Below are 13,157 nucleotides of genomic sequence, written 5' to 3' on the forward strand. Positions count from 1 at the left end.
CACAACGCAATCACCATTACAATGCATAGTCTTAACAATCATTAATACTAAGAACATGTTCATTGCATGCCATTGACATTAGACAGTAATTTCATGTGGCTCATTTTATCCTTCCCAATTCACATACATATATGCATACAAATGAAGTAGTTAACGAGCACATTTGACACACACTAAAAGACAAAATCATCACCTACCTCGAAATCAAGTTTTGAGAACTCTAAAAAGCTACAATATTTCCTTTTCGAAGTCTTTCGGCTTGTTCTTGGTCTAAAAATAACAACAATTACAAGGAATAAACAAATAATGGCCCACAATACTTGTTTTATATCCAAAATCCTAAACTTGGTCACTTTCATGATTCTATCACCCACCTACGGCTATTTTCCATCATTAAATTCAAGTCAAGAACCCTCTCTTAAGTTATCCCTTATGGATTCTAGGTACTAACAATCAAAATATGAGTTAGAGAAATGATTGGCTTACCTTAGCACAAAATTTGGTGGAAAACTGCAAGAATTCGCCCTAGGTCGTTTCTGGTCTCTTAAGAACGAAGTGAGATGATTAAAAACGATTTTGAGACTTTTTTCCGTTTTAATTTGTGACTATCCCTCCACAGTGGGACCATCCCGTTACAGTGGCCCCACCCTAGGGGGGGAATAATCCCGCTATGGCGGAATGTATGGAGACAGAAAGTTAGTTATTGAGTCCCAAGCTCCCATTTTACAACACACTCTCAACCCATGACGTTTTAGAATCAATACTTCAGGCCAAGTTCAATTTCGAGAGTTTTACTCGCCCGAATACGATTTCGTAAAGTCGTACAGGCTTCTATCGTCTTGGCTATCAACTCCAATGATGAAACTAACAATTCAATCCCCCATCCATTATCGGATTACCCTAGACCTCACCTGACTCAAATTTCGTCTACGTTCGGCCTAGGCTCAATGTTTCCAATAGCCTGTTTGGATTGACTTATTTTTAAGCAGCTTATAAGTTGAAAACTGCTTATAAGTTTTAAAAAAAACAGTAGGTGCAGGCTAACTTTTTTTTTTTTTGACTTATAAGTTGTTTTCAACTTATAAACTGCTTAAAATAAGTTCATCCAAATAAACCCAACTATTTATTGGGGCTTATTTTAAGTACAAAATGACTTTAAGTTGGCCAACCAAAATCTCAAAAAAAGTTGAAAAAAGCTTATAAGCCAATCCAAACGGCCTCCAAGTCACTACCCAAAAATTTTCTGACCCGATTTTCTTCCTATTGGCTTATCCATAACGACAGGAACATGTCGTTACAACTATCTATTACATCATTAGTTAGCTTCCACACGACCTTGACTAACAACATACTCTGATGCGGTCAACCCTGTAGATCCTTTTACGTGTAAATAACTAGCAAGAACGATAAATGTATCAAATTCAAAATATTACTATATATTATGAAAATAGGTTAAATAATTAGTAAAAAAACAAAATAAAAAATTGATTTTCCATATATTAGACAGATGATTCTATCAATAATATAATGACCTCAACTTTATCACATAATAATAATGAAGAAAAAAAGAAGATTCTTTGAAGACATTATACATCACAGGCAAGTAAGTGACAACATACAGTCAATTATAAACGCGTTTAAAAATAGAAACAAAATCTTGAAAAAGATTAGAACGTTTATGCAGACTCTTGTCATTTATCATAATGCCAAAGGGTGATGTAGAAATTAAATCATACTATTCCGTTGTAGGGACGAGCTACAACATAGAATTGAGCTTATTAACTTGGCAATTTATTTAAAAATAATTATATATATATAAATATATAATAAGATTGCACTCATTATGACCCTAATGTTGGAGAATTCGTTACATGTACTACAATAAACAATATTCATACAAAATTACAACCACAATCTTGATCTTCCTTCGCGGTGACTTTAATACGTAGGTGGTAATTAAGTATTATTTCAGAGAAAAAAGGCTGCATTATTTTTTTCCCAAGAAAATAACACCCTCAACCCTTCTTAATTAAACAGCATATTTTTTTCTTGATAAAAGCCTTTACCAAAATGTGTCCTAATTAAAAGAAGAAGAAGATTTTCCAAAATTCTAACATGGACCACAAAATTAATTGATAAAGCGTTTTATAATTACAATAATTTATTTTTAACCAAATTATAATTCTTATCATAATAAATTACGTGCATCTCAATTAGAAGTAGAAAAATTCATTTTCTCTATAGTTTATTCGTGAAAGATAACTTTGTCATTTTGTGAACACAAAAGGCAATTTGATAATGGAGATTGCATAACATAAAGTGGAATTTCTAGTCCATTAAAACTGGGATATTTATGAAAGGGTTAGAATCAATTCCTCATTACCATATTTGGAACTATGAATGATTATGTATCAGATTAATTATGAGATTAACTTTTGACTCTAAAATATGCCCCTTATCTGGACGTTTTTTTTCCCCTTGACCAGGTAACTCTGAAACATAATGAGTTTTTGAATGCACAGAATATGTAAAATTGTAAATATTATCCTATCTAATCATGAGTCATAACCTTTTATCCCACGTTGTCAAATGATACCTTCGACCATTAAAAGCAAAGTAGAAATTGAGTATCAAATTAAGGATAAAAATAGTAGTGGTATAAAAAAAATGGCAGTGAAAATGCGATGCTAAAATATGTGAAAATTATCACTTTTATACAACCACAAAAGATAATATTATTCATAGTAGTCGATCTCCTTTTTTTTTTGACACTTTTTTATTTTTTAGTATGTTCAATAAAAAATGCCATTTTTTATAACTTATAACTTAGCCTTAAAATATCTCCTTTTAAACTTAATTTTTTTTTATAGTCACAGAAATGTCTAAGGTTTATTTTTGTCACCACCCAATACACCGGGCCGTAGGGACACCTAATCTAACACCTTAGTAGGTGAACCCTTAATCCCCAAATAGATAACACGCCGAAGTTTAACGAAAATACCAACACAATAGTCTACAAGGGAAAGAAGACATCATATATTAAATTAAAACTCTAAGGTTAATTACACAACAATATTCTAACACTATCAAAGGATACTAGTCTAAACATGTACAAGAACTTCTAAAGTTACAGTATATAAATAAAATAATGACACAGCTCCCACCAATAGGAAGGAAAAATAGAAGATGTTGGAGAGTCACCTTCGTCTTCACCTATGAAACATCATTGACCTTGCAACTAAACTATGTCAAGTGTCATAGCAAGAGTAGTATCAATACAAACAACACGTACTAGTAGGGATCATCGGTCAACCCGATACACACCGCATAATCTAAATAAATCAACAAGAAGAAAATATGATGCACTTAAGGAAATACCCTACCAAACATTTATGCACAAACTCTTACCATTCTCATTAACCTCCCAATCTTCTTCAAGACTTAACATTTATCCCTTCTAGTGGGTCTGCTGCAAACTCTAATACAGATCAAGGGCCTAGTCATTCTAACACATAGCGGAGTTTCTGAAATACGGTTACCACTGACTCTGCCTAACAAATCTACTACCTTTCCTCAAGTTTTTACACCAGCACCTGGCCTTAGAATATTTGATATCTCACTTGCAAGAGGGCAACATTTAGGTGGTCTAAGGATCCTCTCCATCCTATAGCCTACCTGCGCGCCAAACAGTTGTAAAAGGATTAAAGTATGATCCTTGACTTCTTAAAGAAAAAACAACGGAGACGAGCCTGAAATTCGTGGTTTGTAGCCTTCATTGCGCTAGAATTCTCTTCCTCCCTTCTCCCCAAGCCTATAGCAGCTTTTTGAGGGTTTCTAGGGTGACCCTCGTCTATTTAGGCACTTAAGGGAAGAAGGAGAAAATAAGAATTCTCGTCTTTTTAATTTTATCCCGACGATCTTGCTATGGCGGGTCCCGTCCCGCAATGACAGCCTTAGCTCGGACAGTGTTCAGTAAAATGAGCATACCGTTTATTCCAAACTCCAAATGAGTCAAGTTTGGTGGCGTTCGAAAGAAGACTCATAGACCTTTGATTTGATAGGTTATGGACCACCTAATTCATTATAATATGAGAGCTATAGTCGTTTGAAGTTGAACTTAGTTGAAACTTAAGTCTGAAGCTATTGGAAAGACACCTTCAACTTAACTTTGTGATATGGGCATTGTATGACCTTAATCCACAACCAATGCACTCGCATACCAAGGAATTGATCATAATCTTATGACCAATGAAATTCATATACATTTACAGCAGATATTTTTAGTAACAACGTAATAGGTAGTTATAGTTTTAGATTATAAATTTCAAAAGTCCTTCTTTTTTTCTTAAACTTTGTTCCTGTTAAATTAGGTCTTGGGCTCACACCACTAAAGTTAGCTCAAAGGGAGGAGCATTGTCCAAGCCTTATAAAAAGTTCACCCATCATATTAACCACTAATGTGAGACTTTTTATCATTTTTTAACAGTTTCAAATTAAATGGTGTCATAAAAATTGAGACAAAGAGATTAATTAAAAGCGGACTAACTAGGCTCATGTTAAGTGGTTATAGATTTCTAGGTTGAAACTTGAAAATTTAAATTTTAAAGTAGTGATTTTTGAAATTTGAAGTTATATTTGGACATACATTTTACTTGGAAAAAAATTAAAGTTATGTGAGTGAAAGTCCCAAAAACTGGTTTGAAAAGATATTTTTTAAAAGCTTGAAAATATTTGAAGATCAAAATTTCAAAATTTGATTAAATTTCATGATCAAAATAAATTTTAATGATAAAATTTTAAAATTTACACTCAAAATCTATGATTAGGTGCTAACTAAGATTCTTGTTATACTTGCTACCCCTTAATTAGTTAATTATCTCAAGTTGTTCTCATGCAAGTGTGTATTTTATATTTCCTTTACCGCACTCTTAATTGTTAAAGATCAAGTGGTTCCTTTACCGCATGTGTGTATATATATGATTCGTACTTGGTGAGATGATTAAATTGTTAGTGTAAAGAAATTTAACACTACATAAATTAAATTATTTAACTATTATATTCCCATATGTTCGTTGTTACTCTTTTTTGACTTTTTCAACTGTTCGTTGTGTATTTTCCAAGTTCCGAAAAGGTTGTAACCCATTATTCAATAACTGCCATGATGACAATTCACAAGTCAATATAGGACTTTGATGAATTTAGGACTTTGATGAATTTTAGTGCTAGTCTCTGTCCTTTTTTTTTTGATGAATTTTAGTGCTAGTTTCTGTCCTTTTTTTCCCGCATCATGTTTGAAATCCGTAGAGCTATAACTAAATTTTAGGAGTTACACTTCTATTCAAAGCTCAAATCCAAAATCTTTGATTTAAAATAAAAGTCTCATGATGCTAATCTCTATCTTAATTCTCTTAAGCAGCATTTTGTACAGTTTCACTGTGCGACTCTCTCTCAAGTTGAAAAACATCTCCTTCCATATCAAAATACTTAACATATTTTTTATTTATACATTTTTTAAGAAAATATTTAGTAAGAGGACATTGTATTATTTTACTTATATTTATATTTTAAGATATATTAATTCATTTTTATTAAATATTAAAAAAATTACCTAAGTACATAATTTATTTTATCATATTCTCTAAAAAAAATAATCATTTGAAAAAATTATAAAAATCTTTACTATTTCTTATTCTTTGATACATCACTGTATACGATGTATCGATCGGATACATCACTTTATGTGATATATCAGGACGTCAGATACGTCACTTTACGCGATGTATCGGTCGAATACATTATTTACTTGATGTATCCGACGTCGGATACATCACTTTATGCGATGAATCGATCGGAAGTGATGTATCCGAATTCCACCAAAAAAAAAGAATTTCGAATAATTTTTAAAAGAGTAGAAATAGAATATAATTGGAAAGAATTAGGGATTTAGGTAAAATTTACTAAAACATTTACTTTATTTATATGCTAGAATTAAGGTGTTGGTAGTTTGAAGAACTATTGCTATTAAGGTAAATGTGAAAACAATAATTGATTTTGTCTTTAAACTTTCTTAAAAAATATATATATATTTAGATAAATATTTTTAGTAAGAGTATTTTGAGACGAAGAGTAATAATAGAAATCGGCAATACTCTACTATATTATTATTATTATTATTATTTAGAAACAATTTATATATACAACCTCTAGAACAAAATGGTCTTCAGTAGTTGTCCCCAACTTGGAAAATAACAAAATATTTCTCTCACTATTGACTTAGAGAGGGAAGCAGGGAGCATGTAACAAATATAACTTGGGTCGAAGCACCTTAAGTAAGATTGTTCGATGTATGGAGAGGTATCGTAGACCTAATGTAGACATCAAAACTATACCTAACTTCGACCTTATATATAAGTGAAAAAAGAAATTAAAACACGCTAGAGCATAAAAAAATTAGAAGTCCAGTAATTCTAAACCGACTAGCTCTAAATTCTAATATGCGATTGGAAATGAATTGCCAATGAAGGAGAATAAGAGAAATGGTGATGTTGCCGTCGAAAGAAACAACGGCACAAGGGCAATCCATTAACAATATTTGAAGTATAGTGAAACATATGAATAATATGATGAAGAAAAGAAACGTTCAAACAATCTATCTTTTCTTTATAAAAAATAAAAATGTGGTAACCATTTGTAATCTTCAAGAGACAAGACAAAAATTCTTAAATGGGGTCGTTCAAGTGGTCTTTCCATAGTCCAAAATGCTCCATAAATTGACTTCATGATAAGTGACAGGTAGGGGTCACGGGTTCTTGAGCCCCCAACTCCCCACACTCCACTATTACAATGCACGCCTTTCATGACCAGGCCATGACTTTTGTTTTTTAATGCCCAAATATATGGATTATCGTTTAAATTTTATTTAGATATTTGAATTATTGATATATTTCGATCGAGTACTTAAATATATGGTAAAGAATTTTTATTAGATATTTTTTAGTACAATTTTGAAGAGATTTTGATTTTACTATGTATTTTCAGATGTTTATTATGTAGATAAATTAACCACTTAAAATATAATATTTTTTTAATTATATGCATTGCTTCAATAAGCCATAATTAATGTGCATAATTAAAAATGATGACATATTTTATGTGACTATGTATGTTCCAATATATCAAAACGTTAAGGTACTCCATTGAAACATGTTATACTTCGAGTGTCTAAATAAAATTTACTGACAAGTTTAAGGAGTTGTCAATTGTTCAGACTTTTCTTATATATATATATATATATAATTGTGGTGTTAGGATCAGTTTACCCGTACCCAACCCGGTTAAATGTATTGATACTTACACTACAACAAAAATAGCATTTAACGGTAATACATATGTATATTAGTAAAAAAGTTTTTATCGATATTAGCTAATTATCATTAGATTCAAAATCACTATATGCTTTAATAGCATTAATAAAAAGTGCTAAAATGTAATTGCCATTAGCAATCGCCTCTATAAAATACATTTAACGATAATTAAGCTATTATTATTATCAATTAATTGCCGTTAAAAAAAATAGTGTAGTATTACTAGCTCCCATCAAGACAATTATTAGATAACTTTGTTAATTAAGGCTTGAACAATTATAAAGAAATCAACTTGGTCATGGATAACTATCTAATGGTTGAAAAGCTAAATTTGAACTAACATACAAGTTCGAACCTTGGGATGAATTCACCAGACTCCTAGCTAGCTAATACACTTAATTTGGAGTAATAAAATAAAACTAAGGGTGTGTTCGGTAGTGAAAACATATATTTTTCAATGATTTTATGTCCAATTGAACAAAAATTTTGAAAATTATATTTTTTAATTTTTCGTTAAAAATAACAAGTTTCGCATTTCACATTGATTGTGCCATCCACATCCTTCAAGACTCCTCGCCATCACCTCCATTTCATAGCCCTCATTCCCACCGCCTCATATCATAATACTTATCTAGATTATTTATAAATATTTTATGATAATATTTTTACTTACTCATCGAATACACACAAAAAAAAATAATAAGAAACCTACTTTTTCCATTTTATTTTCCATGCAAAATAATTTCGGTAAACAATTTCGTTCGTACCGAAGTACACACCCTAGTTCCATTAATTATCTGCACTAGTACAAATATCTTCCATAGATTCTTGTCTCTCAAGACTTTTTTTCCAGAAAATATCCCCTTTTTTTCTCTATAAATTCTGCCCAAGTCTTTTAAGCTAGCTTTTGGTTTCAAGTTTTCAAATATTTTTGGCAAATAATTTTTGGATGAAGTTTTATCATGCATTTGACTATAAATTTTTTTTAAAAATATTTGACTATTTTAAAAAATATTATTTTATATCCGTAAGTTCTAAAAATTATTTAAAATATCCATAAATTTGTGTTATCATTTTATAATGAACATGTTTCGTTAAAAAAAATCTTATAAGATAATTGATAACAATCAACAACAACAAAATAACAATATGAGCAAGACTCAAGAATAATACATTAATCGAATTAAAAATAAATTATTATTTTTTCTAAATCTTATCACTCAAACTATTCTTTTTTGGAGAAGGTAATAACAAACTATTCTTTTATAAATTCTTCTCACATTCTACGAACAATCTCTTTCCGACAATAAATAATAATTGTTTTTATAAAATATAAAAGTTTGGGATAATTTTTAAATTTTTAAAACTTCCCAAGTTCCTAAGTTCTAGTTTTTTCTAGAACTTAAGAACTTGGAATATTTGCCAAATATATTTGCCAAGTAATAATAAATTATATGACCAAATACTAGTTCTCAATTTTTTTTTAAAAAAAAATCAAAAACTATTTTAAGCTAAACGATTTAATTAAGAAGAACAAGATTCTTTTGTGGTTTAGCCACAACTTATTGTCGGACAATATAATTTGGTAAACATTTAGAGCCCGTTTGGATTGGCTTTAAGTTGGTCAAAACCAACTTAAAGCCCTTTTTTAGCTTTTGGACGTGTTTGCCTAATGCTGACTTTAAGCCATAAAGTTCTTAAAGTCAGTCAAAAATGAAAAGTTAGGATTTCTAACTTTTTTTTTTCAAAGTGCTTAAAGTCATTTTCTTTGACCATGGAAATTACTTTTATATCCCTTGTATTTTAACTAAATTCTCAAACTACTTTTTTTTATTCTTTTAACCCTAAAATTCACATCATAAGCACTTTTATCCAAACACTCAACTGCTTATTTATAAAAATAACTTTCAGCACTTCAAAGTTCTAAAAGCACTTCATACATAAAAGTTACTTTTTTTAAGCCAATCCAAACGGGCTCTTAATCAGTACTGTCCAATCTAGTACTAGTAAAACACAAAGGACTTGTCAAAGGAATACGGTAGGATGTCTTGTCCATTCTTTTTGAAGGACTTTTCACACTTAGCGTTGTAAAAATCATCTTATATTCGAAATTTATTAATTCGAATAATTTGATTTGCATTGTGTACTAAAATTTATTAAATAAAGAATTAATCCCTTGAGTCTCTATTCGAAGTTACTTCATTCGCAACGTTCATCTTACTAAAATGAAGAAATCTTATTTATTTTATTACGTTCTTCTAGCTAGCTAGAATAATGAACTACTCATACTACAAGGATGAAGGGGCAATTAAAAAAAGGTTATAAACTTCCCAAATGAATAATATCTGCTAATTAAAGTGAAATTGGCTGGAACTAATTAGAAAACAATTGGTGATTAGGATTTTAAATTCTAGCCACTTAGCTTCTTTTCATTTATCATTGTGTGATTACATCACTAGAGCTTGATTTTTTGAAAAAGAATTTATTCAACATGATCTTTGCAGCCAATATCGACTTTTGAGTTCAAAAAAAAGTTGTTAAGAGTAAAGTCCTATTTATAAACCCTTCAATAATCGAAGCTTTGTTTGATTAACCTACTTAATCCCTTTGACTAGAGTGCCCCTAAATTCTTAGATAATCTAGAACCATGATGACACTAAAAAAAGCATAATTATAGTATAACGCGTTTGAATCGTCCCATATTGTAATTGTTAACCTATTTGATCTTTTCTAATCCATATAACTATTATGGTTTTTGCTTCAAATTTAATATTGCAGTTATTTCATTTACTTTGATTATCTCCAATATTTATAATATCAGCTCTTTACTTTCCATAAAAGTATGTCTTTCACGTATGAAACCTCCCTCAACCTTTTTTATCCCCGTTGAGGACCACTAAATGTTCAATAATTGACGATGGGTGGTTGAAAGAATTAAAGAATAATAACATCTGTTCACATTTTAGCAAAATAGGTGCAAGACAATTTGGCTACAAAATTTCAAAGTCGTTCTTATATGTCAAAGATAATAAAGATAAACACACACGAGATGCCGCATAATAACGACTATTTATGTACTTGCTTTGATTGTACTACATCTTCAACATTATTTATACTGTTATGTCTCTATCTTTGGTGCATAAAAAATAAAGAAAGTTTAATTTTTTTCTGGAAATTGATGCGTCTGCTCAACAAATTGCCTTTTGTATTTGAAAAGCCTTCGTCCTTAAGAAAAAAAATATTCTATTTGTTAGCCTATTTTCCACTTCCCTATGGAAAATTTGTGCTTATCAATAAAGACTATTTCATTCAATTGCAATATCAATTTACTATCGGGATTCTTACGTTGTATTGTTGTTTACCAAAATAATAACATCTAAATGTATGTATCTATATGTTAACGTATATTTTATACATAACTAGTGTATATTTTTTTATATTTGACTAGTGGTTATGATTATTTTCGATGAACGATCCCGGAAAATTATTTGCTGTCGTTTTCACAGTTAAAGTTGGACCTTGATTCCTCCATACGTGAACAGTATACTATTATATATTGGGTCTTTGTTTAATCTAAAAAGTAAAAACAATTAAATTGGGTTCTTTAGCTTGCTAGCCTCAAGATAAAAGTAGTGAGCCTGTGTTTTCCATTCCAATTTCTCTTCTTTTACAAACATATTAACTTAAATGGAGAAGGAAACTGATCAAATCTTCACCAATAAGGTGAAAGTTCAAACAGACGACCAGCTAAGCTATTAAGATTTCTCACAAACATATTGACAATGGTCATGAGGTCACTATTTAAATTGCAGTTTCACTAAGTTAAGTTGATGATATTCATTAATGACTATTAAGTTTGACTTTGCATACTTCATATCAATATGTGAAAAACAACACCCTTAATTATATTCTTGTTGGGGAAAACATGCCCGTGTAATCCCACAAATGAATATGGTTATAAAATTTTAAAGTCGCGCGTGTAAAAAATGATGACGTAACGCACACGAGATACCACATTGTACGCGACTATGACATACATTGGATTCTATAACATTTCAAAGATGATATCTTTGGAGTGTAAAACTGAAGGAAGAAAAAATAGAATCAAATAAGCATTTTGATACATGGACCATCCAAATAACTTTCCTTTTGTAATTGAAAAAGAAGCCTCAATAAAGAAGTTATATTCCAATTGTTAGCCCAACAATATCTATCTTTTTTTCCCTCCCCTATTGATAATTTGGTCTACTGCTTATCAATAAAGAATATTTCATCGTGGACAAAGAAAAAAAGATATTTCGAAACCAAGTTACACATTCAGCCAGTCGGTTAAAACAATTACATCCTCTAGCTAGATATATATATATAAAAAAAATACACTTTCATATAAATAAAATGTATATTTTATGTATTCATATATAAATATAAAATATATATATATATACACATTTGTTTGCTATTATTTATGTTATTTTCCCATATGCATTTCAGTTACAATTTGCCAGTCGTTTATATAGATTAAGCCCATCTCTATGTATGTTTGATGGGTTTGCGATTTTTGGGTCTTTAGTTGTTCTTAAGCGATTGGATTGGGCCTCATATGACAGTAACGAACATAATCTGATCTTCTAGGCCCATTCTTGAAATTATATCATGGAATTCTCAGTCATATGGCCTTTTACGGTTGTCTCAGTATGAAGGTGAGATTTTGGTTATGGATAGTTTCAAGAGTGGTAAAGGTAGGTCGAAGAAGTATTAGGGATAAGTGATTAGACATGACATGATGCAATTTCAGACTACCGAGGACATGACTTTAGATATGAGGTTATGAAGGACGCATGTTAGGATAGGAGTTTAGTTAGTTGAGTATTGTCTCGCTTATTACTCTTTACTATTAGTCGTATTATTAGTAGTATTACTCTTGTAGATTCTTTGTCCTTAGAGTTTGGTTATTATTTGTGATTTTTGTATACTTTAATTATCGTTGTAGCTTGTTATGACTATTGTTTGGTATGATTTGTCACGTTGTCTGTAGTATTTTTCCATGACTGTTTCATTTACGTTTTTTCTCCCTATTCTAAAATTGAATTATTATTTTTTAGCCGAGGTCTATCGGAAACAACCTCTCATCTCTAAGTAGTGAAGTAAAGTCTATGTACATTCTACCCTCTTTAGACCTTACTTTGTAGAATTACACTGGGTTTACACTATAACAAAAACAACTTTTAACGTCAATAAATATGCACATTAATAAAGAGTGTTAAAATATTTACTGACATTAGTTAAATGTCATTGGATCCAATATCGCTATAGGCTTTAGCGATATTTACAAAGAAAGTTAATTGCCTCTAAAAACATATTTAGCGGCAATTAAGTTATTGCTATTAATTAATAACCATTAAAAATCATGTTTGGTGTAGCGTTATTGTTGTTGATAGAGAAATTCGTGAAGAAGATTTGATAGATTTGGAAAAAGTATGATAAAACCTTTATTATAAGATAGAAAAATTTGAAATTCTACAACTATTTTAATTATTCAATTCGAGACTATTCCAAATTGAATAAAAGGAAACGAATCCTCATAACAAAGGAAAATTAATGTCCTGCATAAACGAAATGTATGATTTACCAAAAATAGGTATATTTATACTATGTAGCATGGGACATTATCTATTTTCTTATTTTCTTTCGTATCAAATAAGAAAAGAATAAAAAATAATTTTAAAATAAACGAAATTCATAATATTTATCTTTTATGAATGGTTATCCGTCTTTATCGTTTGTCTAGTCTTT

This window comes from Solanum dulcamara, chromosome 9, assembly GCF_947179165.1.
Source record: "Solanum dulcamara chromosome 9, daSolDulc1.2, whole genome shotgun sequence".
Taxonomy (NCBI): Eukaryota; Viridiplantae; Streptophyta; class Magnoliopsida; order Solanales; family Solanaceae; genus Solanum; species Solanum dulcamara.